This window comes from Scyliorhinus torazame, chromosome 18 (genome assembly GCF_047496885.1).
Source record: "Scyliorhinus torazame isolate Kashiwa2021f chromosome 18, sScyTor2.1, whole genome shotgun sequence".
NCBI classification, from domain to species: domain Eukaryota; kingdom Metazoa; phylum Chordata; class Chondrichthyes; order Carcharhiniformes; family Scyliorhinidae; genus Scyliorhinus; species Scyliorhinus torazame.
In genome coordinates this window covers 104666043-104693079 of record NC_092724.1, presented here as the reverse complement: position 1 = coordinate 104693079, position 27037 = coordinate 104666043, and the positions used below count along the sequence as shown (strand labels likewise).

Here is a 27037-nt window from a genome sequence, read left to right as displayed (position 1 = left end):
AATGCGCCCCAACATGCGCTTCAGGAATCCTGCATCATCCCAGTTCGGGGCGTATACGTTTACCAACACCACCCACGTCCCTACCGCTCACCATTACATATCGCCCTCCATTGTCCATGACAATAGTCTTGGCCTCAAATGACACCCGCTTTCCCACCAATATTGCCACCCCTCTATTCTTTCCGTCCAGTCCTGAGTGGAATACCTGTCCTACCCATCCCTTTCTTAGCCTGACCTGGTCCGCCACCTTCAGGTGTGTCTCTTGGAGCATGGCCACGTCCGCCTTCAGTCCCTTTAAGTGCGCGAACACTCGAGCCCTCTTCACCGGCCCATTCAGGCCCCTCACATTCCACGTTATCAGCCGGATTGGAGGGGCTCCCCCCATGTCACTCCCGTAAGTCAGCTGACGCCTGCTGGCCCCGGCTTCCCCCGCCGTCCCATTGATCTCCCCGCGTGGGAGTCTCCCAATCCATATGCATTCCTTCGTTCCCCTTCCCGCCTTTCTTCCCGTGCGCGGGAAAACGCCCCGCGCTTACCAAAGCCCGCTCCGCCCCTTCTGGCGCAGCTCCTGTCGCGGCCTTGTCCCTCTCCCCCAGCCCATGTAACATTTCCTGCACGTGATTGACCCCCTATATACAACAGCCATCACACATCAAACCCCAAAACATCCCCCCCACCCTCACAAACCCTCAGTTAGAGCCCAACTTTTCGGCTTGTACAAAGGTCCACGCCCCTTCAGGCGTTTCGAAGTAATAGTATTAGCCCTTGTATGTGACCCACAGTCGCGCTGGCTGCAGCATTCCGAATTTCACTTCTTTCCGGTACAACGCCGCTTTGGCCCGGTTGAAACCCGCTCTCCGCTTTGCAACCTCCGTGCTCCAGTCCGGGTATATTCGGATCTCTGATTGTCCCACTTACTACTCCGCTCCTTCTTGGCCCATCTCAGGACCCACTCTCTGTCCGTGAACCGGTGGAACCTCACCACCATCGCCCTTGGCGGCTCATTTGCCTGGGGCTTCTTCGCCAGCACCCGATGTGCCCCGTCCAACTCCAGCGGCCTCGAAGGGGCCTTCGTGCCCATCATCGCCTCGAGCATCGTGCTCGCATAGGCCCCGGCATCAACCCCCTCCACTCCCTCAGGGAGACCCAGGATTCGCAGATTCTTTCTCCTCGACCTGTTCTCCAGGTCTTCGAGTCTTCCTGCCCACCTCTTGTGTAGCGCCTCGTTCTGCTCCACTCTCACCGCCAGGCCCACGAGCTCGTCCTCGTTCTGACTGACTCTTTTCTGTACCTCCTGGATCTTAGCTTCGTGGGCCTTCTGGGTGATCCCGAGTCCTTCAATTGCCGAAAGCATAGGCGCCAACATCTCCTTGCGCATCTCCTCGCGCTGCTCCTCAAAGCAGCGCTTGATGAACTCCTGCAGCTCCCCTTTGTCCCTGGCCGCCGCTATTTTGTTATCTTTCCCTCGCTTCTCCCGTTGCTCCAGTGCCGCTCCTTTGGCCGTTACACTTCTGGTCCGTTTAAAAAGTCTATGGAAACTCCTGAAAAAGGCCTGAGAGTCAGTTCCAGACGGGAGCTGCCGAATGCGCGAGCTACTCCTCCAGGGCCTCCACCGGAAGCCTCGTCCCTGCTTCGTCAATGGCCTTGGTAGATCCTTTCACAGTTGTTCCCTCTGCTGCTAGAATTCACCTTTGCTAGAGTCAAGTCAGATTGCAGCTTTAAGCTTGCCCTTCCCCCGCCTGCATGCTGGAAGAAGCCCTTGTCTAAACCTGCAGCCAAAGCCAAATCCTTTACTGTTTCTGCCGGGTCTGGTAGCCAAAAGACATAACATTCCTGGGGGACACTGTCAGGGGTATGCTGCAGTCTTCTTGCCACACCGGGAAATGTCAAACAAATGCCGTGGGGGCCCTGTAAAAGAGCCCAAAAGTCCGTTCCAAGCGGGAGCTACCGAATATGCGACCTAGCTCTGCATCGCCACACCCGGAAGTCTTTTTCACTTTATCAAGGCTCGCAACCTGCCTTACTCTATCGAGGAGGTCAGGACCGTGACCAGGGACTGCCAGGTCTGCGCAGAGTGCAAACCGTACTTCTATCGGCCAGACAGAGCGCAACTGGTAAAGGCCTCTCGCCCCTTTGAGCGCCTCAGCGTCGATTTTAAAGGGCCCCTCCGCTCCACTGATCGTAACGTGTACTTCCTCGACATTGTTGACGAGTACTCAAGATTCCCCTTTGCCATCCCATGCCCTAACATGACCTCTGCCACCGTCATCAAGGCCCTGCACAGTCTTTTCACCTTGTTAGGGCTCCCCACCTACATCCATAGCGATCGGGGTTCCTCCTTCATGAGCGACAAGTTGCGCCAGTTCCTGCTCAGCAAGGGCATCGCCTACAGTCGGACGACCAACTACAACCCTTGGAGCAACGGACAGGTGGAGAGGGAGAACGCGACGGTCTGGAAGGCCGTCCTACTGGCCCTACGGTCAATGGGTCTCCCAGTCTCCCGCTGGCACGAGGTCCTCTCCGACGCGCTCCACTCCATCCGGTTGCTCCTGTGTACTGCCACCAACGAGACTCCTCATGAGCGTATGTTTGCCTTCCCCAGGAAGTCCACCTCCAGGGTCTCGCTCCCGTCCTGGCTGACAGTCCCAGGGCCCGTCCTCCTCCGGAAGCATGCGAGGAGCCAAAAATCATCCTCTTGTCGAGAAGATCCTGCTCCTCTATGCCAATCCACAATATGCCTACGTGGCACATCAGGACAGGCGACAGGACACAGTCTCCCTTCGGGATTTGGCACATGCAGGTTCCCCAGCGACCATCACCACCACCCCTGACCCTACACCGCCTTCCCCCACCTCTACCTACCTAAGGAACTGGCACCCGCAGGCCCACTGGCGACCATCACCACCACCCCTGCCCATACAACGCCCCCCCCCTCCACCGACTCAACAACTGGGTGAAGAAGAGGACAACATGCTCCCGGACGCACAGGTCTCGACTCCGGTGCCCACACCACAGCCGGGACTGAGGCGATCATGGCGGAAGGCCAAGGCCCCCGACAGACTTGATCTTTAAGCCCACTTCACCCCTGCTGGACTCTTTTTTTTAACGGGGTGAATGTGGTAAACCACTGTATTGTATTGTATTGTATTGTTACATGCCTGGGCTTGTCCCTGCTGGCTCCGCCTGTGGCTCCTCCCCATGGGCTCATGTATAAGGGTGGCTGGTCTCCGCCTCTGATCCAGTTCGGGATCAGAGGCCAGGAGGCTTTCTGTTTAGTGTATTAAAGCCTCAGTTACGTTCACCACTCGTCGTGTGTTCATTGATGGCATATCACTGGCATCCTGCATGCTCTGGTAAAGACAGGTGGGCTGGAGGGAGTGATATGAGCGTCTGGGACTCGTGTTTAAATATGGGGTTGAGACCTTTGAACCCCCCCAGCACACCAAGTTAGCACAGAATCTGGTGCGGGACCCTGCCATTCTGGCCAGCGGGAAAATCGCTACCGGTGCTGCCCAGCTCGAGACTTAGTCTTGAAAACAGGGAATTCCGCCCATTGTCACTGTATTTTCTAACAAATGAGCTCAAAGAGCTTTAAACATAGAAAGAGGGAAACAGACAGACTTTGTACTTTTTCATTTTTGTAAGTGGAAGGAAGAATGGCAGAGATGTCTGTCCTGGAGCTAATCACAAAACATTAATCTGCCAAGCACACTTCCTGTCTCTCCTTCACTGCTGATAGACACCACAAATCTACTGCAGCGCCAAACCTCATATTTCTGATATTCTAAACCCTGGACTCCCTGTCTTCAGTACTGCCAGTTCAGAGGACTCCTTGTACTGTCAAACTTGAGGGCTCATTAACACCTGTACTTTGGGTGCCAGAAGTACAATTAACGATTCAAAATGGAGTCTGCGGCTGATATGTGCTGCAATATTGCTGGACACTACATTGGTTACAGATGTCAGATTGTCACAGTGAATGTCTGCCAGAAATATGCAGGTGGACAGTTCATGAAGTCAGTCAGTGAGCATTGCTGTATTTGATGCCAGTGGTGTCATTTTGGTGCTCAACATTCCAGTCAACGCTCTTTCTTAATTTCACACAACTGCACACTGCCCACTGAACATTACCTTGTATATGGCTCCCTGGGGGGGTGGAGCCAGAGGCGGAGTCCCCCAGGGTTCCAAACCCGGTCTTAAAGGGATCATGAGATTAAAGGTGCAGTTATCATTCATCACATTCATCCCCTGTTTTTAAAAAAACGCATAGTCCGTCGGGGGAGAAGTGGAATTACATGTCCAGTCTTTTGGGGGGTCTGATTGTCCGTGTTGACCTTCTCAGCTCTGGCGGTGGTGTGGCGGACACGGTCATCTTCAGTGGGGGTATTTCCGGGAGCACGGTGGTCTGTGTCTTGCCTTCCATCGAGGTGCTCGACGTAGGTGTATTGAGGATTTGCATGCAGCAGCTGGACCCTCTCGACTAGAGGGTCCATCTTATGGGTCCTCGCGTGCCTCCGGAGTAGAGCTGGTCCCGGAGTCATCAGCCAACGTGGAAGCGAGACCCCAGAGGTGGACTTCCTGGGGACGACAAACAAACAATTGTGATGGGTCTCGTTCATGGCCGTGTAAAGGAGCAACCTAATGGAATGTAGGGCATCGGGTAGGACCTCCTGCCAGCGGGTGGTTGGGAGACATCTTAACCGTAGGTCTAGAAGGACAGCCTTCCAAACTGTTGTGTTCTCCCACTCCACCTGCCCATTTCCCCGCGGGTTATAGCTGGTCGTTCTGCTCGAGGCGATGCCTTTGTTGAGCAGATACCGACGCAGCTCATCGCTTATGAACGATGTACCGCGGATGTTGCTGTGGATATAGGCAGGGAAAACAAACAGGGTGAAGATGCTGTGCAGTGACTTGATTATGGTGGCCGAGGTCATATCGAGGCAGGGGACAGCGAATGGGAAGCGGGAAAATTCGTCGATGACAGTGAGGAAATAAATGTTGCGGTTGGTGGACGGGAGGGGCCCTTTGAAGTCCACGCTTAGTCGCTCAAAGGGTCCAGAGGCTTTCACCAGGTGAGCCTTGTCTGGTCGGTACAGATCTGCACAGATCTGGCACGCCTTGGTCATGGCCTTGACCTCCTCGGTGGAGTAAGGTAGGCTGCGGGACTTGATGAAATGAGCAAGCCGGGTGACCCCCGGTGACAGAGGTCACCGTGGGTGGCCTGCAGATGGTCTTTCTGCGCGTTGGCGCACGTGGCGCGGGACAGGGCATCTGGGGACTCATTGAGCTTCCCCGGACGATATGTAATATCATACGTATAGGTGGAGAGTTCGATCATCCACCTCAAAATTTTATCATTTTTATTTTGCCCCGTTGTGCGTTATCAAACATGAAGGCTACTGACCGTTGGTCGGTGATGAGGGCGAACCTTCTATCAGTTAGGTAGTGGCTCCAGTGCCACACGGCCTCCACAATGGCTTGTGCCTCCTTCTCGACTGCAGAGTGCCGAATTTCCGAGGCGGTGAGGGTTCGGGAGAAAAAAGCTACTGGCCTGCCTGCCTGGTTGAGGGTAGCAGCCTGGGCGATGTCTGATGCATCGCTTTATACCTGGAAGGAGATGGTTTCGTCTACCACGTGCATGGCGGCCTTGATGATATTGGCCTTGATACAACTGAAGGCTGACCGGGCCTAAGCCGTCAGGGGAAAAACCGTGGTCTTAATGAGTGGTCGGGCTATGTCTGCATATCTGGGGACCCACTGGGCATAATAGGAAAAGAGCCCCAAGCATTGTTTGAGTGCCTTGAGGCTACAGGGAAGGGGAAGTTCCTTTAGGGGGCGCATATGGTCGGGGTCAGGGCCTAGGACCCCGTTTTCCACAACGTAGCCGAAGATGGCTCGCCGGGCTTTGTGGAAAACGCATTTCTCTTTGTTGTATGTCAGATTGAGGGCCCGGGCGGTCTGGAGGAAATTTCTAAGGTTAGCGTCATGGTCCTGCTGGTCATGGCCACAGATGGTGACATTGTCCAAGTACGGGTATGTAGCCCGTAAGTCGTACTGGTCCACCATTTGATCCATCGCCCTTTGAAAAACGGAGACCCCATTTGTGACGCCAAAAGGGACCCTGAGGAAGTGAAAAAGCCGGCCGGCTGCTTCGAAGGCCGTGTAGGGGTGGTCCTCCGGGCGGACAGGGAGCTGATGACAGTCGGATTTTAGATCAACGGTGGAGAATACCCGGTATTGGGCGATCTGGTTAACCATTTCTGCTATGCGGGGAAGGGTGTACGCATCGAGTTGCGTAAAACGGTTTATGGTCTGACTATAGTCCACCACCATTCGTTGCTTTTCCCCAGACCGGACTACCAATACTTGTGCTCTCCAGGGGCTGTTGCTAGCCTCTGTGACCCCTTCGTCACATGTTTGATGAATTAATTAGAGTTTCTGAGAATGTAACTTGTAGGGTTAGATAGAGGGAATCCATTAGATGTGTTCTTAGATTTCCAAAGGATGTTTAATAAGTTGCCACACAAAGAAAGACTGTTATTTATCCTTGTCCCTTAATTGCACATCACAATCCCCGTGCCCATTGTGGGGGCTATCCATTTTATCCATTGAATGCCTACAGTGCAGAAAGAGGCTGTTCAGCACATTGAATCTGCACCGACCCTCCAAAAGAGCACCCCACCAAGGCCCACTCCCCCGCCCTTTCCCCGTAACCCTACCTAACCGTCACATGTAACTTCATTGCAGTGTTAATGTAAGCCCACTTGTGACAATAATAAAATTATTATTATTATATTGGGACACTTAGGGGCAATTTTAGCATGGTCAATCCACCTATCCTTTTTCAAAAAAATATTTTTATTGAAGTATTTGTAAAATTTTATAACAATAACATAAAAAGAACAATAAACATTAAACATTGACATGGTGAAAAAATAGACATTTCCCCAATCGGCTCTATCTTCACAGACCACATGAAATAACATAAAACAACACTTACACCCCCCCCCCCCTCGGAAAGCTGTTACTGCCGACATTTTAAATTTCTCCAAGAAAGTCGACGAACGACTGCCACCTCCGGGAGAACCCGAGCATTGATCCTCTTAAGGCAAACTTTATTTTCTCGAGGCTGAGAAACCCAGCCATGTCATTGACCCAAGTCTCTCCACATTAAAAGGATCTGTCTCCGGGCTACCAGGGATGCAAAGGCCAGAACTTCGGCCTCTTTCACTCCCTGAACTCCCGGGTCTTCTGACACTCCAAAGATCGCCACCTGGACTCGGCACCACCCGCGTACCGAGCACCGTGGACATTGCCTTGGCAAACCCCTGCCAGAACCCTCCAAGCTTCGGGCATGCCCAAAACATTTGGACATGGTTTGCTGGGCTTCCCGCACACCTCGCACATCTGTCTCCTACCCCGAAAAACGTACTCATCCTCGCCACCGTCATGTGTGCCCGGTGGGCCACCTTAAACTGGATTAAACTGAGCCTACCACATGATGAGGAATTGACCCTACTTAGGGCTTCCACCCACAGACCCGGCTCTAACACTCCTCCCATTTGCCCGTTAAGTTCCTCCACTGGGGTTTCCTCCGCTTCCAGCAGTACCTGGTTGATGTCCGACACCTTCCCTTCCCCCACCCAGGTACTGGACACTACTCTGTCCTGTATCCCCCGTGGCGGCAGAAGCGGTAAGGCCACCACCTGCTTCCTCAGGAAGGTCCGCACTTGTAAATACCTGAAGCCGTTCCCTGGCGGCAGTTTAAATTTGTCCTCCAGCGCCTGCAGACTGGGAAAGCTCCCATCTATAAACAGGTCACCCATCCTTTTGATACCTGCCCTCTGCCGGCTCTGGAACCCGCCATCCATCCTGCTCGGTGGAAACCTGTGGTTATTACATATCGGGGTCCAGACCGACGCGCCTCCACCCTCTTGTGTCTCCTCCACTGCCCCCAGATCTTCAGTGCCGCCACCACCACCGGACTTGTGGAGTAGCGGGCCGGCGAGAACGGCACAGGTGCCGTTACCAGCGCTCCGAAACTGGTGCCTTTACATGACGCCGCCTCCAACCGCTCCCATGTCGACAACTCCCCCAATACCCACTTCCTAATCATGGCAATGTTGGCCGCCCAGTGGTAGTTGCAAAAGTTCGGCAATGCCAGCCCACCCTCCCCCCGACCACGTTCCAGCTGCACTCTCTTCACTCGCGGGGTCTTGTTCGCCCACACAAATCCCGAGATGATCTTATTCACCTGCTTGAAAAAGGCCTTAGGGATGAAGATGGAAAGGCACTGGATTACAAATAGAAATCTGGGGAGGACCGTCATTTTCACGGTCTGAACCCTCCCCGCCAGTGACAGCGGGAGACTGTCCCATCCTTTAAAGTCCCATTCCATTTGTTCCACCAGCCGGGTCAAATTAAGCTTATGCAACGAATCCCACGTCCGAGGCACCTGTATTCCCAGGTAGTGAAAGCTCTTCTCTACCCTCCTCAGCGGCAGCTCACTCAGTCTCTTCTCCTGCCCTTTAGCCTGCATCGCAAACAACTCGCTCTTCCCCACGTTCAGTTTGTACCCCGAAAAACTGCCAAATTCCCTCAAGATCCGTATGATCTCCCCCATCCCCTCCAGTGGGTCCGAAATATACAAGAGGAGATCATCCGCATAGAGCAAGACCCGGTGCTCCACCCCCCCCCCTCCACCCCCAGCAGCAATCGCACCCACCGAATAAAGTCCTCATCAAACCCAAACCTACCTAGCGCCTCCCACAGGTACTCAGGTGCTGTAGAGTTCCTTAAAAACTTCATTCACCCTCTCCGGGTCCAAGACCAAGTTATCCTCCTTATTCTTTACTCCACCAATCTCCCTGGCCGCCTCTCTCTTCCTAAGCTGGTGCATCAGTATCCTGTTCGCCTTCCCCCCCGTACTCATAAACTGCCCCCTTAGCCTTTTTCAGCTGTTCTACCACTTTCCCTGTGGTCAACAATTCAAACTCTGTCTATAGCTTGCGCCACTCCCTCAGGAGTCCCGCATCCGGAGCCTCCGCAAACCTCCTATCCACCCGAAATATCTCCTCCACCAATCTCTCCCTCTCCACCCTTTCCCTCTTTTCTCTATGAGACCAGATCGATATTAGTTCCCCTCTAACAACTGCCTTCAGGGCTTCACAGACCATTGCTGCCGATACCTCTCTCGTGTTGTTTGTTTCCAGGTAGTTCTGGATACTCTTATTTACCCGCCCGCAAACCACCTCATCCACTAACAACCCCACATCCAGTCTCCACAGCAGACTCTGTCCTCTCTCCTCCCTAAGCCGCAAATCCATACAGTGCGGGGCATGGTCTGAGACTGTAATCGTCGAGTATTCCGTCCCCGCCACCTTTGGGATCAACGCCCTGTCCAGAACAAAGAGGTCAATATGGGAATAAACATTGTGGACGTAGGAGAAAAAGAAAAACTCCTTTACCCTCGGCCGTGTAAACCTCCAGGGGTCTACGCCCCCCATCTGCTCCATAAAGCTCTTCAACTCGTTTGCCGCCGCCGGCCTCTTCCCTGTCCTGGAGTTTGAGCGGTCCAGTTCAGGTTCAATAACCGTATTGAAGTCCCCCCGCCATGATCAAGTTGTGTGACTCAAGGTCTGGGATTTTGCCTAACACGCGCCTCATAAAATCCACACCGTCCCAGTTCGGCGCGTAAACATTCACGAGCACCACTCGGACCCCCTCCTGCTTCCCACTCACCATTATATACCTACCTACTTTATCAGCCACAATTCTCCCAGCCTCAAATGTCACTCGCTTACTGATCAAAATTGCTACCCCCCTGGTCTTCGAGTCCAGCCCTGAGTGGAACACCTGACTAACCCAACCCTTCCTTAATCTGATCTGGTCTGTGACCTTTAGATGTGTCTCCTGCAGCATTGCCACGTCTGCCTTTAGTCCCTTTAAATGCACAAACACGTGTGCTCTCTTCACTGGTTCCACATAATCAGCCTGGACGGGGGACTACCACCCACCCACCCCCTGCCGACTAGCCATCCCCCTTTTTAGGCCAGCCCCGAGCCCGCGCCCCCCGCTTCCCCGAGCACCCCCTGAAGCAGCAGTTGCCCCGACCTCCCATTTATTCCCTGAAAATAATTTCTCCCTTGCCAGCAAAGCAGCCCCCCCCCCCCCCCAATCCCCCTAACCACCCCCCACCATAGCACCAGAAACCTAATCTCCCAAATCAAACACCAACTCAACACTAGCTCACCCCCCACCACGCTTCCGAGAGTCAGCTGATCCATGCTGACCCCGATAATCCCCGCCCCTGGTGCCGATCAAACTATCACATTGTTCGGACCCCTCTCCCCACATCGAAAAAAAAACTATTTCCAGTATCACATTCCCCAGTAAGTAAATAACAGCCCTCAAGAAGATATTAACATAACCATAAAGCAGGACAGACACACTCACTTAAAACAAAACCCAGTCTCCCGAAGGATAATGCTAACTTCAGGGCCCCCCTCCTCCCTCCGGATCAACTCCCTGCTAAACAAAGCGCCTCGCCCAAGACTAAATACAAGCTTGTTTAAAACAGAACACAATTACAAACCACCGCCACCTCCCATCTTCAAAACTTAAGTGTCTTTTAACTTGAGTGCAACTTCTTCTCTTTAATAAATGTCCAAACATCATTTGGCGACTCGAGTCCTCCTTACTATTGCTCACTTACTAGTCCTCCTTACTATTACTAAGGAGTCCTCCTTACTATTGCTCACGCCACCGATGTATTTCATAAAGTCCACAAAAATCCGGAAAAAGAAGGTCCGAAAGTCCGTTTCAGATGGGAGCTATCAAATGTGCGACCTATTGCTCCATGGCCGCCACCGGAAATCATCAGTCCACCTATCCTGCACATCTTCGGACATTTGATGCCTCTAGGGCTTGCATCCCATTTCTAACAATCCTCAAGGATCAGACTCGAGTGCTACCAAAGTGCAAGAGCACTCCCCAACTGCAGTGAACTCTCATTTGCTACCCCCAGCACTATTAAATACCAGCTAACTGCCCCCATCTGAGTGTACATTGCATTGTTATGTATTCCAAGCTTTACAAATGACACGCAATGAACACCAGATAAGGGAATACTTAAAAAGCAAAGGCTATTTATTCTCAGAATAGTAGACAAAGTTGTGAAATTCCATCCCCAAGCACCAATAAGAATTTCAGAATAGCATTTAATAAGAATGGAATGTGACTTATTAGGCTCTGTAAGGTAGTGGCACAGAGTTAGCTGCTCCAGGGCAAACAGAGCGTTCTGACTCACCATGAGCAGCACCACAGGAGACCTGGTAGTGCATCTGTTTACAAGGTCTTTACTAAGAATTCATTTGGAAGTTATTTCAAGATTTAAGGGGAAAATAAATCAGTGTTTTTTGTTTGTTTGGGTCATCAGGAGAATCTGTTGAGTTAAACCTTTGGATTTGCAGTAAACTGTTACAGACATGCCGTCATTTGGGTTGCGTGATCTGTTTCAGTAAGGGTGGATATTCGGGTGCGCAGTAGATTGGGACTGAGAACGGGAAACTTGCAATCTAATTTTTCAATCAAATTGGTGCCCTCAACTACCCTTAGTCTTTTGCTCATTTTAATTGGTGCTTCTTCCTTATAGGCTTGAGATGATTTTCTTTGGCAAGGTTGTCCATTTTCTTTGCAGACTCAGCTTCATTCCAAGTTGACAGCAAAGGATGTGCCAGGCACTCACTGCTTTCAGGACAATAGAGCAGTTCTTTCACGTCAGCAAGCAGGGGAGAGAGAGACAGAGAGTGTTTCTTTTACTTCCAAGGTCTATACACTTCTGCCCAGTTCTCTCAGAAAGCACAACGCAAGAACCAATCACTGATCCTTGTCAAGCAGAACACTGACCCTGGACAATCCACCAGTCGCCAGTTAACCACTCAAACTAACTCCTTCCATAACCGGCTCCTAAGATCCACACTGTGCCGAGGAGTCTCCAAAATAGGAAGCCTGGGAACACATGGTCCTGGCAAGCACCGGACACCGCTGTTTCTTCTGCGGGCTGGCGAATCATCCACGCCCGCGCTGCCCGGCCCGCACCACCACCTGCAAAGGGTGCGGCAAGAAGGGCCACTATGTGGGGGTCTGCCAGGCCCGCGCCGTGGCCGTGGTCTCCTGCGACTATCGGCAACCCTCCTTTCAGGCCCCGACTGCCCAGCGCTCTCCGCCACTCCGCTATCCTAAGGCCACGTGCGACCCGTGGGCGTGGCACTTTTGCCCCCCCGGACACCACGCTGGACGGGTGGGCGCCGCCATTTTGTCCCTCGCCGCCGCCATCTTCTTCATCCCCGGACACCATGTGCGACCCATGGGTGACGCCATCTTGGATGGGGCCCCAGGCCCCCAGCACAGCCGACTACATGCTGCCCGTCCAGAACACTCCATTACTGCAGCTGGCCTCGGTGACTCTGGACCAGAGTCTGTCCCGGACGCTGGCGAAAGCCACAACGACGATCTCCATCAATGGCCACGAGACGTCGTGCCTGATCGACTCTGGGAGCACGGAAAGCTTTGTTCACCCTGACACGGTAAGGCGCTGTTCTCTTGTCACCCATCCCGTAAATCAAAGGATCTCCCTGGCCTCCGGGTCACACGCGGTGGAGATAAAGGGGTTCTGCCTAGCAAACCTCACTGTCCAAGGCAGGGAATTCCACAATTTCCGCCTGTATGTCCTGCCGCACCTCTGCGCAGCCACCCTCCTTGGGTTGGTGTCATGGTCCTGCTGTTCAAGACCCGCAACCTCCATCGAGGAGGTCAGGACCGTCACCAAGCACTGCCAGATCTGCGCGGAGTGCAAGCCGCACTTCTACCGGCCAGAGAGGGCACACCTGATAAAGGCTTCCCGTCCCTTTGGACGCCTCAGCATGGATTTCAAAGGCCCCCTCCCCTCCACCGACCGCAACACGTATTTCCTTAACATGATTGACGAGTACTCCCGGTTCCCATTTGCCATCCCCTGCCCAGACATGACCACAACCGCCGTCATCAAGGCCCTCCAGGGTATCTTTACACTGTTCGGTTTCCCCGCATACATTCACAGTGATAGGGGGTCCTCCTTTATGAGTGACGAACTGCGTCAATTCCTGCTCAGCAAGGGCATCGCCTCGAGCAGGACGACAAGTTACAACCCCCGGGGAAACGAGCAGGTAGAGAGGGAGAACGGAACGGTCTGGAAGACCGTCCTGCTGGCCCTACGGTCCAGGAATCTCCCAGTCTCCCGCTGGCAGGAAGTCCTCCCGGTGGCCCTCCACGCCATCCGGTCACTGCTCTGTACAACCACGAACCAGACACCTCACGAACGTCTCCTTGTTTTCCCCAGGAAGTCCTCCTCCGGGACCTCGCTCCCAACCTGGCTAGCGACACCTGGACCCATCCTGCTTCGGAAACATGTGAGGGCGCACAAGTCGGACCCGTTGGTCGAGAGGGTCCACCTGCTGCACGCCAACCCCCAGTACACCTACGTAGCGTTCCCTGATGGCCGCCAAGACACGGTCTCCCTTCGGGACCTGGCGCCTGCCGGAGCCCCAGGCGCACCCGCACCATTGCCCCCACCCCCACCCTCCCCACTGCACCTAACAGGAGGGTCAGTACTCCCGCCGCCCCTGCCTAGGCCCGAACACACACCGATGCCCCCTACAGGTGCCTTCCCCCCCTTTCCACCTTTCGCCCCAACAGCGCCGCCTAGGGGTGACGAAGCTGCCTGGGAGGACGACATTACGTTCCTGGAGTTGCAACCGCTGGGACCCCCATCAGAATCACCGCCGAAGCCCAGACGCTCCAGAAGGACGACCAGGCCACCCGATCGACTGATTGCTGCACCATGAACACTTTATTACCCTCGACATCGCGGTACCTCCATACCTGGTCATACCATGCGAAAGGCGACTATTAACGCTGGCCATCACCCCGCCGGGCTCTTTTTTAATAGGGGGTGAATGTGGTAATACCAGGTATTGCGGTACCTGAGAGGTGGATCACCATTGGTTAGACCCAGGAGTCTACCATTGGCTGATGTACATAGCTCCGCCCTGAGAGGCGGAGTATAAGAACAATGCCATCCCAGCAGCCTTCACTTTCTGTATTGAAGCTGCTGGGGAAGAGTTCTAGCAGGTTAAAGCCTATTAGTTATGACACACCTTGTCTTGAGAGTAATTGATTGCGCATCACACGCAGCAAGACCAATCAACACACACAACACCGCAGCCAAACACCAGTTAGAGCACACTCACTATAAAGACAGGGGGCATCAGAGTTGCCGCTCATTGGGGTGCAACCTCCTAGAAGGACAGAGCTTACAGCTTACAGCACAGATCTTCACCATGTGCTGAGTGCATAGACTGGTTAGGACAGGCATAGGTCTTTAGTTTAATCTAACATCGTGTTAACCCACAGTGAAAGTATGTTCAACAGTTTCAAACTTAATAAAATAGTGTTGCACTATTTTAAGTGTTGGTGGCCTGTATGTGTTCCACGGATCCAGAGCACCCAACACATCAGTTTCAACTTTGATTCTTCTCCTTAAAGGCACATCCCGATTATGGGTTCATAGACCAAAATAATAAAAATAAAATCTAAGAAATGGGAACAAAGGAAATAAACAGGAAGGACTCTTACAGTGGTGTCTTAGCGAATCATGTGGTGAGTTGAATCATTAAGCAGAAGCAGTCAATATCCAGTATAGAAAAAAGGCTATAAGCAAAACTACAAAACTGTATTTCCAAAAGAAGAAATTCTGCTTAGAGTGGCCTGGGCCCATTTCAGCACTGGAACTGTATATTTCATTGGTGCAGGTATTTGATCAATATGCGCACCAGATAATGCTCTTCTGAGAGGCTGTAAGTAGACAGCTGTGAACTGTGTTAGCACAACAGTTAACCTTGCTGTACACTTCCTCTTTTTATTAAACATGGATATGTGAAATAGGAGCAGAAGTAGACCATTCAGCCCCTCGAACCCACTTTGCCATTCAACAGGATCATGGCTGATCTGTTTGTGTTTCGAATTCCACATTCCCATCTGCCCCTGTTAACCTTTGATTCCTTTGCCTCACAAGAATCTCTCTATGTCCACCTTAAAAATATTCAATGACCCCGTCTCCACCGCATTCTGAGGCAGTGAGGTCCAAAGTCGCACAACCCTCTGAGAGGAAAGAAATTGCTTCTCGTTTCTCCTCTTCCCTGAGCTAACCTAAGCTCAACTTTAAGCGAACCATTCACCTTCAAACATGCAACAGAAGTAAAGCCCTTTATTGCAATAAACAGGATTTCCTTCACTGATGTGTTTTAGACAAAATCTATCATCCTTTCTCGGGCAGTCATATATGTGACTCCAGACCGACAGCAACATGGCTGACACTCGACAGCCCGCTGAAATGGCCAAACTAGCTGCTCAGTTGTACTCAAGAAGGTCAGCACGGTAGCCTTGTGGATAGCACAATTGCTTCACAGCTCCAGGGTCCCAGGTTCGATTCCGGCTTGGGTCACTGTCTGTGCGGAGTCTGCACATCCTCCCCGTGTGTGCGTGGGTTTTCTCCGGGTGCTCCGGTTTCCTCCCACAGTCCAAAGATGTGCAGGTTAGGTGGATTGGCCATGATAAATTGCCCTTAGTGTCCAAAATTGCCCTTCGTGTTGGGTGGGGTTACTGGGTTATGGGGATAGGGTGGAGATGTTGACCTTGGGTAGGGTGCTCTATCCAAGAGCCGGTGCAGACTCGATGGGCCGAATGGCCTCCTTCTGCACTGTAAATTCTATGAAGGTGGCTCACCCCAACTTTCTCGAGGGCAATTAGGGTTGGGCTCTGCTAATGACTCCCACATCCTGGGACTGAATTAAAAATCTCTGTTGAAATAGAGTTGTGCAATTGTGCTCAGCTGAAGAAATGGCACCTGAACGAGGTGCCGGAGGTTGGTATCATGGCATCATAAGATAGCAGCACCTTCAGAAGAGCGGACTCAAGATCGGAGGACAAAAAGTCTTACAAAGCTAATCAAATAGTAACGGTAGACTTAATATAGACATTGCAAGCATACTGGACTTTTCTGTATGCTTTTTAACATTGGCATTTACTAGATAGATATTGATGTCATGTATTTGAATAAAATGGGGCAATAAAAAGTAAGTGAGAAGCCTACTTTACATGTCTCCCAATTATAATTCATGGGAATAACCCATTTTAGACTATCACACAAAGTCAAGATCTACCCCAACCTGTCCATTTTTAACATTTCAATGGCTGAATTGAAAAACACCAAGAATAATTGCTTTAATTATTTAGGTGGAACATCTCCAGTAGGGATACAACCCGTTAGCTCTGAATTTATTTATTCCAATGATTTGTATCTCTCTTTTGCTTATGTAGAAAAGAATACTGGAAGTGAAACCAATGTCACTGTTATCGTTACCGTGGGTTTTATATTGAGAAGATACACAGCACTAATTCTGTACCGAGGGTTTTGGATGATCTATCATTGAATATATTTAAAGCGTAGATATCAGCAAGACTGGAAGATCCCGCTGGCAGCCAATGATGAGCAGCCTTCACCACCGGCAAAGTGGGTTCGAGGGGCCGAATGGTCTACTTCTGCTCCTATTTCACATGTCCATGTTTAATAAAAAGAGGAAGTGTACAGCAAGGTTAACTGTTGTGCTAACACAGTTCACAGCTGTCTACTTACAGCCTCTCAGAAGAGCATTATCTGGTGCGCATATTGATCAAATACCTGCACCAATGAAATATACAGTTCCAGTGCTGAAATGGGCCCAGGCCACTGTAAGCAGAATTTCTTCTTTTGGAAATACAGTTTTGTAGTTTTGCTTATAGCCTTTTTTCTATACTGGATATAATTATATATGGCAGCAATATTCATCTATACAATGAACAAGAGATTGTTTGATAGACTCTCTTCATTTAAATGATGTCCTTTGAAATTATGTTTAAAAATCTGATGGCACTTTCTTTTTCCAGCATATTCCCAGCTAAATTTAAAGGTATTGGTAGAAACTGTATTGCTTGTTACAAATGTTCTTGTAACACCATTGAAGGCATTGAATAAATACTAGATTGGATATAATTGTAAACACAGCGCAAGGCCCTGGTTAATACCAGACTGACCTGCCTTCTGCTCAGCTGGGAGGCAGGCAGGACATCCAAATAAATACAAATGTTCAATCAGTCTTTGGTTGCTGGGTTATGTGTCCTTGCTCCTAGTTGAATGCACTTCCTTTTACACACCCTATCAGAAAATTGTGCTGTTGAAAGAGGGTGAACAATTGATTTGGAACCAAATGTTTCTCAGCAAACTGGCTTGTGCCCAATTTAGGTGATGTTGGAGCAAATAAAAATGTTTTTGAAAGATGTTTAAGAAATTAGTTTCTGAAACATTTTTTTTAAGTAAAGATCAAGTTGCACAATCCTCTGCTCTCTGTACTATCATGCAAACCAAGAATGCAGGTTAGAGATAGGCTGCAGAACTGTAACAGCAACTTATACTTATGCTGTGCCTTTAATGTAAAAGCAGGCGAAAGGGACAGATGCAAGGTTTTGGAGATACTAACAGGGATAACTGAAAGCACCACCGAAAATGTAAGTCTTAAAGAAGGTTTTCAAAGTAGGAGCAAAAGGTGGAGTGATTGAGGAAAGAGGTTGCGGACAGGTAAGGCTAAGACACATGGAGGCTTTCCCACCAAGAGTGCAATGCACAAAATTCACAGGACAAAGGAAATTGCAAAGGCATGGTGGAATAAGACCAGGAAGGGATTTGAAGACACGGTGAAGGGTTTAACTATAATGCCTTGGGAAGCAGTGTAAGTATGAGAACAGGGAGAGGAAGAGTGGAACTTCGTATGGGACTCAATACAGGAAGTTTAGTTTTAGACAAGTACCATTAGTTCTTCAACCTGTGGGCACTATCTACTGGCCACGCTCCGCAGCGTGGCCGTTGAAAGCCGGAAGACCCCACTCCTGGGATCTACCTGGCTCGCAACGCCTCGCGAGATTCAACGCTCGGGGACTTTGTTCCCTTTTGGGACGATGTTCTTTTTGAGAGTAGCCCTGCCCATGACTGCAGAATCACCAAACAAACAGCATGAGGACTGAAGAAAAGTCTGACCTGGCTCTGTTTCTCTCTCTGCAGATGCTGCCAAACCTGCTGAGAACCAGAAGACATACTTTAAGAATAATGGGTCTCTCATTTAAAATGGAGACTAAAAAAAAAAAATTGGCTCAGAGGGTCGTGAGTATTTGGAACTCTCTGCCCCAGAGAGCGGTGGAGACTGGGTCATTGAATAATTTAAAGACAGAAATAGGTAGATTCTTGACTAACAATGTGTCAAAGGTTATCGGGGGTAGGCAGGAAAGTGAAATTGAGGCCACAATCAGGTCAGCCATGATCTTATTGATCGGTGGATCGACGGGCCGAGTGGCCTCTCCTGTTCCTAATTCATTGATTTGAATGTTTGTATTTCAAGCACCTTCTGTTTTTTATTCAAGGTTTCCAGCATCTGCAGTATTCTGCTTTTCATTAACTGCTCCTTGGACATTCCTGGGGTTTATTTTCCCCTTATTGCTATTCTAATTCTGTCCTCTGCTGTAATAGCCAGATCCACTAAAGGTGCTGTCACCCTCATTCTGCGTGCCTTTAACAATTCCATTATATTGCCTCCTGCACCCAGTATTTAACCATTTCAAAACCTGACAATCATTGAGTCCTCTAATCCTTGTATCACCGTAGAATGTTACTTCTGTTCCATGAATGTTGAAGGAAATGACTTCACCCAGGAAACCTTTCAAGACACCAAGCAGCAATGTCTCCCACTCGGAGAACCAAACACCAGTTAGAACCTGGAACCAAAATGAGACACATTAGCACAATCCAACAGTTTAAATGCTAGCACTGTTCCGACGATCCCCACTGAATGCTGTTAATCTTTTATACGATGTGTTAAAACCAGCGATATATTCTCCCATGGAAGTATGTCTGTTTTCTGAAATCTATTAAATTCTGACCATATTTCATCGCCATTTAACTAATCCCTTTTCCTGTAGCTTTTGTCCAAAAACTCTAATAGAAGGTCCAAATCTTCATCACTATCCAGCTGACAAGTATCTATCTTACAAAATACTTTACTTTTGGTATTACTTTATGAAGGGAGCAACAACTCCAAGCCCTGATCTTGTTTCCTCTTTGGTACGGACGTAACCAAAGTCCGCGGAGCAGCTTAATTCTTCCACTGGTCAAATGGCTCAGGCACTAAGGCATCAGAAAATAATCAAACCCCAGCTCTTCACATTTATTTTCTGTTATTTTCTACAATGGCTTATAGGATCTTACTTTTCTGTCTGAAAAGATTTTTCTTAGTTTTCGACATTCACCTTTAGCTAATTAATCTGTCTTCTCATGTGTATTTTCCAGAAAGTCAGGTGGTGAAGGATAGAACTGGAGCCAATCTTTACAAACTTTAATGAGCATTTATTTATAGAGTTGCACATTATCTATAATTATTTTTTATTCGTTCTTGGGACCTGGGCATCGCTGGCTGTGCCAGCATTCACTGCCCATCCCTAATTACCCATCAGGGGGCAATCGAGAGTCAACCACATTGCTGTGGGTCTGGAGTCACATGTAGGCCAGACCAGGTAAGGATGGCAGATTTCCTTCCCTAAAGCACAATAGTGAACCAGATTAGTTTTTATGGCAATCAACAATGGTTTCAAGGTCATCATTAGGGCAGCACAGTAGCACAAGTGGATAGCACTGTGGCTTCACAGTGCCAGAGTCCCAGGTTCGATCCCCCGCTGGGTCACTGTCTGTGCAGAGTCTGCACGTTCTCCCAGTGTCTGCGTGGGTTTCCTCCGGGAGCACCAGTTTCCTCCCACAGTCCAAAGACGTGCAGGTTAGGTGAATTGGCCACGATAAATTGCCCTTAGGGACCAAAAAGGTTAGGAGGGGTTATTGGGTTACGGGGATAGGCTGGAAGTGAGGGCTTAAATGGTCGGTGCAGACTCGATGGGTCAAATGGCCTCCTTCTGCACAGTATGTTCTATATTAGACTTTTAATTCCAGAGTTTTAAAAAATGTAATTCAAATTTAATTCAAATTTCGCCATCTGCAGTGGTGGGATTTGAACCTGGTTTACTAGTCCAGTGACAACACCACTGCGCCACCCACCTGTTCATGAAAGACAATCAGTCTCTGAGAAGAAGTTATTTGCAAAGCTTAACATTTAATGGAACTGTTCATTTTTAAGGACAAAATAAAAGGTTGTGCAAAGTAACAGTTCAGAATCATAGTGAATTGTGTCATGTCTATAAGACATGAAAGAGATCACAAACTTTTAATTCAAACCTTACCATTTGCTTATTTAAATTTTGACTTCGTTGGACCAAAAACATGGCTGCTACGAGGCATATGATTTGCAAGTTGGCTACAGTGCTGGGAAACTTCCAACTGTAATTACAGGACAAAGCTCACCCTCATCCTTGTGGAATGTCACATCTATCATTGTGTGGACCCATTACAGTTCATAAAACAAGGGAGCAGCACCCAGTCTGTCTCCCCAGCTTGGACTTATAACAAAGAGAGAGAGTCATAGAAACTCATTGTATATGTGGATATGCTAATAGCCACCATCTAACTCCTGAGGTGAACAATAGATTTTGATCAGAGACATAGGGCACGATCTAACCAAAAGAAAACAGAGTCCATTCTGGGTGAGATTAGAAGGGTCAAGCACCAGGAATGACCCCGCTATCTAATGGCATGCTTGTGTTTTTGGGCCCCCCCCAAGGCCGCAGTTAGCGTCATTTCCTGCACTGAGGAGCTCTGATGGCACCCCACCTCACATAGGCATCGTACACCCGGGCCCTATCGCCAGCGTGACAAAATACCACCCGGGCATCATAACGCACAAGGGGCTGTTTAACACAGGGCTAAATCGCTGGCTTTGAAAGCAGGCCAAGGCAGGCCAGCAGCACGGTTCAATTCCCATAACAGCCTCACCGAACAGGCGCTGGAATGTGGCGACTAGGGGCTTTTCACAGTAACTTCATTTGAAGCCTACTTGTGACAATAAACGATTTTCATTTCATTTTCATGACACTGCCAGCCAGGCACCCTGGCAGTGTCCCTGTCAGTGCCACCTGGGCATACTAGCGGCACTACCAGGGTGCCAGGCCGGCAGTGCCAAGGTGCTGAGGTGACATCATCAGTGCCAGTCTGCCACCCTGCTCAGATCGCCTGGTAGAATGCCCACCCTCAAAGTGCTGTTCCACCTGGTCACCGTTTGTGGGAACCAGTACTAAACTGTGCCCGGCTGGGGTCTCCTTGGCGAGGCTGGTAGATTCCGGTAGCCGTTCCATCTGGCATCAATAGAGTTAAGTGAGTTTTTAAACCCACTTAACTCTGCAAGTCTGGGTGCCGCCCACAATGAGTTAGATTAGATCTTTTTTTTTCTTTTTAAATTTAGAATACCCAATTCATTTTTTCCAATTAAGGGGCAATTTAGTGTGGCCAATCCACCTACACTGCACATCTTGTGGGGGCGAAACCCACGCAAACACGGGGAGAATGTGCAAACCCCACACGGACAGTGACCCAGAGCTGGTATCGAACCTGGGTCCTCGGCGCCGTGAGGCAACAGGGTTAGATTAGATCTTGCGAAGCGTAGTGACCGCCGGGAATCCTGGAAGAGGCTTCTCCCGGGATCTATCGGCCATGTCCCTTCCTGATTCCGGCGGGACATGGCCATTAAATCTCGCCCATAGAAACCGATTGTTAACCTGAAACTGACTGATCCATGGGCAGCATCATATGATATAAGATCCTCTGGCTTTTGGAAAGTTTTAATGTGACATTCCTGGACTCCCTGAGCGGTCTGCTGTGACACATGCAGTCTGTGAGCACCAAAACCAGACTTCAGGTTAACAAGAGAGCCTGCCTTAAGTCTAAACCTCCTCAAAGCCTGCTTCTCCGGAAGATTCCTGTCATCGCCTATGGAACAATAAAGTCTCTTCCAACCTCAACTTGCGATGTTGTCACCAACTTTGAAGAAACCCCTAGAATACTCTCACCCTCCCCCAATGGGCAAGCAAGCCCCCGCCCGGGCCCAACCCCCGGCAGTGCCAACCTGGCACTCAGGCACAATGGTTTTGCCAGCCTATTACCCAAGCATTGCCAGCCTGCCACCCTGACCTGCGAGATCCCCATAGGTGCCGCCATGCCTGGTTCACGTTTGTCTGAACCAGTTCTAAACAACACCCCGGTGAGGACTCAAGGTCTGGCTGTTGACTCCGGGCACCAGGTGAATAATGACTGATTTAAATATGCAGATCTGGATCTCATCCAGCGAAGGCAAGATCCAGATCTTGCCGGTGGAGTGAGTTGAGTGACTCGGGATCTGCCCCTTGCCTGCTGCTGAGTCCGATTCTGGGCTCTCATACAATTCATCCATTGCACCTGCATCTGTGCTGGGCATAACGGGGTCGCTGAATCGTGCCCCATTTCGGAGAATCCCGGCCAAGTGTTGACGCCGGTGTAAACACCGGAGTGGTATACACTGGCACCAACGGGCCTCCTGGCCCAGCAATTTAGCAGTCTTCAGGGGGCTAGCACGATGCCGGAGTGCTGCGCGCTGCTCCGGCGACGAAAGGCGCCCTGCACGGCCGGCGTGAGTCCGCGCATGCGCAACGGCCGCCTCCGCGGTGGTGCATGCACGTGGTTACCGACTCCACGCCGACGCAGGCACGTGGTTGCCATCTCTGCGCTGGCACATGCGCGTGGTTGCCATAAGACCATAAGACATAGGAGCGGAAGTAAGGCCATTCGGCCCATCGAGCCCACTCCACCATTCAATCATGGCTGATTTCAACTCCATTTACCCGCTCTCTCTCCATAGCCCTTAATTCCTCGAGAAATGAAGAATTTATCAATGCCATCTCTGTGCCGGTGCGGAGCAACATGTCGGAGAACTACACCGGCCCGCGCGGAAGGAGGTAGGCCCCCTCCAGATTGCGGGCGCCCGAACGCTGGCCTGGACCCCGTGGAGGTCGCCCCCCTCCCCCCCCGGAGTCAGATCCCACCCGCCCCCCCACCAGGATGACCACCGCCGCCGTGGGTCTGAGCTCCCGCCAGGTGGCACTCAGCGGAACTCGGCCCTCTTTCAGCGGCCCCCGACCGGCGACCACGCGGGCGCGATTGCCGCCGAATCTTCGGTCGCCGAAGAATCGTGTCCGGTGTCGGAGAGGCGTGGCGGGAATTTCCCGCATCCCTGGCGATTCTCCGACCCACCGTGGGCTCAGAGAATCCAGCCCCAGATCTTTGTTCTTGATGTGTTGGGTACTCTGGATCTGTGGAGACTGCGTTTACCTTAGCAGTAACATAGACAGGCTACCAACACTTGTAATAGTACAACTCTATTTTCTTTAACTAAGAGCTGTTAAACATAATTGCACTGTGGGTATACACTATGTTAGATTGACTGAAGACCTATGCCTAACCTGACCAGCCTATACTGCTAGCACATGGTGGATGTTTGTGCTACTGACTGTGGGTTCTGTCTGTCTCCGAGGCTGCATCCCGAGTGAGCGGGAAAACTAGTGCCCTCTGTCTTTATAGTGACCGTGCCCTAACTGGTGATGGGCTGCTGTGTTGTGTGTGTTGATTGGTCTTGCAGTGTGTCAGTCAGTGTGTGTCTCTGCACCATCATATACTGATGTGTATATTATGACAGTTCTCTTTATGTTCTAAGTCATTCCCAGTTGTAAAACTGTTTTCTTTTCTTTCTTCTTCTTGTCTGCTGGTGTGTGTGTAGTTGCGACAGCCATCCTCCCCCCAACTCCACCCCAACTGGATTTGAACATATGATTGAACAATACTTGTGATTTAACCAAGAGATTGCTGCGAGTCACTTTACAATTGATTCACAAAAAAGGGGTCTGGATAAACACACCACAATCTATTTCAAAAATTAAAACACCACCCCTTACGGGCAGGCGGGAAAAAAAGGAATTCAGTCTGTCTGCCTCGTTGAAAATCTTTCGAGATAAATTCCCATAAATTCTCGATCAATGTGTGTGGGCAAGCTTCCATAACAACCTGCTCTTTGAGGAAGAAATCCCTGGGCTAGAAAACTTGATTGCATCCTTGATTTCTGCAACAATAGCTTTGTGCCAGAAGTTGTTTGGTTCACTCACACCACACTATTCTCGGCAAAATGACACACATTTATGGATTTCTATCCCAAGAATATGTGCAAAATGCATGTGCATGTCAGGAAAGCATGACAGCAGAATTAGGTCTGGATTTCTGAAGCAAAGAGCAAGCACTGATGCCACAGGCCAAATGACCATCTCTTCTATGAATTTTATAGGGGAGGGTGGCCATTGATACGAGAGAGAGTGAGAGAGAGAACAGCTTTCAGTCTGTTTCGTCTGCCAAAGTCTTTGTTCACAATGTCTGTGTCACTTGCAAATCTCTCTGCAGTGTTTACATCCTGGCCTGTTCTACTTCACTCTTCATATATTTGCCCCTCGCCTGCAATGTGGTGACCCTCAGGTTAATTCACCACCAGCCAGCTCTCAAAAGGGAGGGCAGGCTCTGGGATGTCATCTGCAGAGATAATCTTACAAGACAGGTTGGGGATAGATTGTTGGTGACCAGTTGAACAGGGTTGGGGCTAAGACAGGCCCTCCCGAGGGTAACCCATTAGTCTGTACCTCCAACTGTTAGTCTTGTTCATATGCACCCTCAACCCTCTGTCCAGGAGTAACAGTTTACTGCCATCAGTAACCCAGGGAGGATTTAATTAACTGCAGAAATTTGAAAAGGAATTAGAGATATTCTTCATTCATTTTGAATTGTACAGATTCCATTTTCATAAATTCTACCATTCACATTGCTGTGAAAACCATTGGAAAATTCAATAATAAGTCAACGATCTTTGAAAAGAGGTAAAAAATGTAATCCCACTCTTAGGGGCCCCAGTTCTTTTCAGAAATGTATAATATAGTGGCAATATCATCTGTTCCAAACACTTGTGCAGCGACATAAGGGAAAGACAACTCCATTCATGTACCTGAAATAATTATTCAGTAGAAATCCGCAGCCCACAGTTCTGAGCAGTGGTGCTGTGAAGAATTTCTGCTCCTAATACTGCCAGGCAAGACAGCTGGATGTAGTTGAAGTGGAGATCATTTCTGATCTAACTGGGTTACAGAACAGTTTGAATGCCTGATGTGCCTACTTCTGCTTTTATGCTGTTCAGGTAATACCATGGGACTTTACACGTTGACCATGAACACGTAAACACGGCTTCAGTTTGCTGGACTGGTAAAAGTTAATCATCAGTTCAAAGGATCAGCCTTTGAAGAGTAGTGCTTGAATACACAAACTTCTGACTCAGTAGCTGCCACAAAGCCCAGTACAATAATGTCAAATAGATACAGGCTAAATAATGTATTTTGTTATACTGATCACTGCGCATACATTATGTTGGTGGCATATTGGGGACAGTGGGATCATTGTGGAGGAGAGTTTTGTCTCAGGGTCGACCATTGCCAATGCCATTGGCAAAGCCCACTGTTGGGCAAAGTGTATCCAAACAGGAGGGCTGCCCATACCTAGCCTGCAGGCGGGCCTGCTAATGCCTGGCAGCCTCACCACCTGGCATGTGCATTCTCCCCTCCCTCAGCGGCCCTTAATTGTCCAAGGAGTGGCTCGGGGACCTAAGAATCTCTGCCCGTAATCAGATGGAGTTGGGAAGGTGATAGACTCTCACCCCACATTTTCCTGCCTAATTAAATACCACTCCCACTCACCTCTCCCCCGCACATCCCAGCCCACCACTGGGTGGGGCATTACATTCTTTCAATTGAGAATGAAGCTGTGCAGTTCTTTCAATCAAGTATTATCACATTGGCCCCTTCATTTTGAATCAACCAATAAATCATTGACATTCACTATTAAAACACATTCAATACCAAACCCAAAGAAATAGCATTGTATAGTCTGAACTACGGTTGAATTTGATCCCTGGTCAAGTTCCAATGTGGTTTGATTGATTTGGATCATGAAAAACTGACAAGTGCTGACTTTGATCATTCAAATCTGGGTCGGTAGACATGAGCCATTGCTAATTTTCTTGAAGAAGTGACTTGTCTAAGACTGTATAGGAAATGCCATTAAATTGTTGATAATTACTGTTGTTAGGATCGTTTGGTTTATTAGTAACCCATACCATGTACTTATCCAAGTTACTACCATGCATGGGTACTGTTTCTATGCAGGTTCCTTCCAGACTCAACAATATACAGTCTATGATCACATGATTCTCTACATCGCACCATGAGTGGCACTTTTTTCCAGTCACACATTAACCCTCGCTGCTATCACTTAAAAGCATATTACGATGATTACCACTTCATAGTGCAGCTAAATAATAAAAAACTTGCAGTTTTTGGTAGAAAATTACTGCAATGAGTTAAGTCAATGTTTCTTTAACATTTTTTCCCAGGACCCACTTTTGCCAAGCAGCCAAATTTTGGGACCCTCGCTGGCCAAGTTTCGCAGGCCATACTGACCTACCTTCACACGCCACCTTTGCTTATCTTTAAAGTGAAAGGGAAGCCTGCTTGGTCCTCAGGATCTCACTTGAATCAGGTTCAAAGGAGGAGAGGGTAATGCGCATATCAGGTGCAAACTTCAGCCAATTCATTTGTGCCATCTTTGTTTTTGTGCAAACAGAAATCCAACCTCGCACATGTCGGTCGTCATGAAGGACAATAGCAATAAACAAATAACAAAGAATAGTACAGCACAGGAACAGGCCCTTCGGCCCTCCAAGGCTGCGCTGACCATGCTGCCCATCTAACTTAAATGGGAGTTATGTACAGGCCTCCTAAAAGTGGTCAGGATCAGGGGCACAAAATGCACCACGAAATAGAAAGTGCATGTCAGAAAGGCAAGGTCACAGTGATCATGGGGGAC

General features: G+C 49.6%; 1 protein-coding gene and 1 long non-coding RNA gene across 2 annotated transcripts in view; one reads left to right on the top strand and one right to left on the bottom strand.

Moving 5' to 3' along the window:
* Nucleotides 1-27037, top strand: part of myocd (myocardin) — a 303397-nt gene that overhangs the window by 72400 nt on the left and 203960 nt on the right. The gene's annotated exons all lie outside the window — the stretch shown is intronic.
* On the bottom strand, nucleotides 4051-25205 carry LOC140394835 (uncharacterized). The gene is made up of 3 exons (XR_011936027.1): nucleotides 25128-25205; nucleotides 18796-18897; nucleotides 4051-4578 (listed from the first exon to the last, which is right to left on the bottom strand). It is a non-coding gene; the product is annotated as an uncharacterized lncRNA (long non-coding RNA).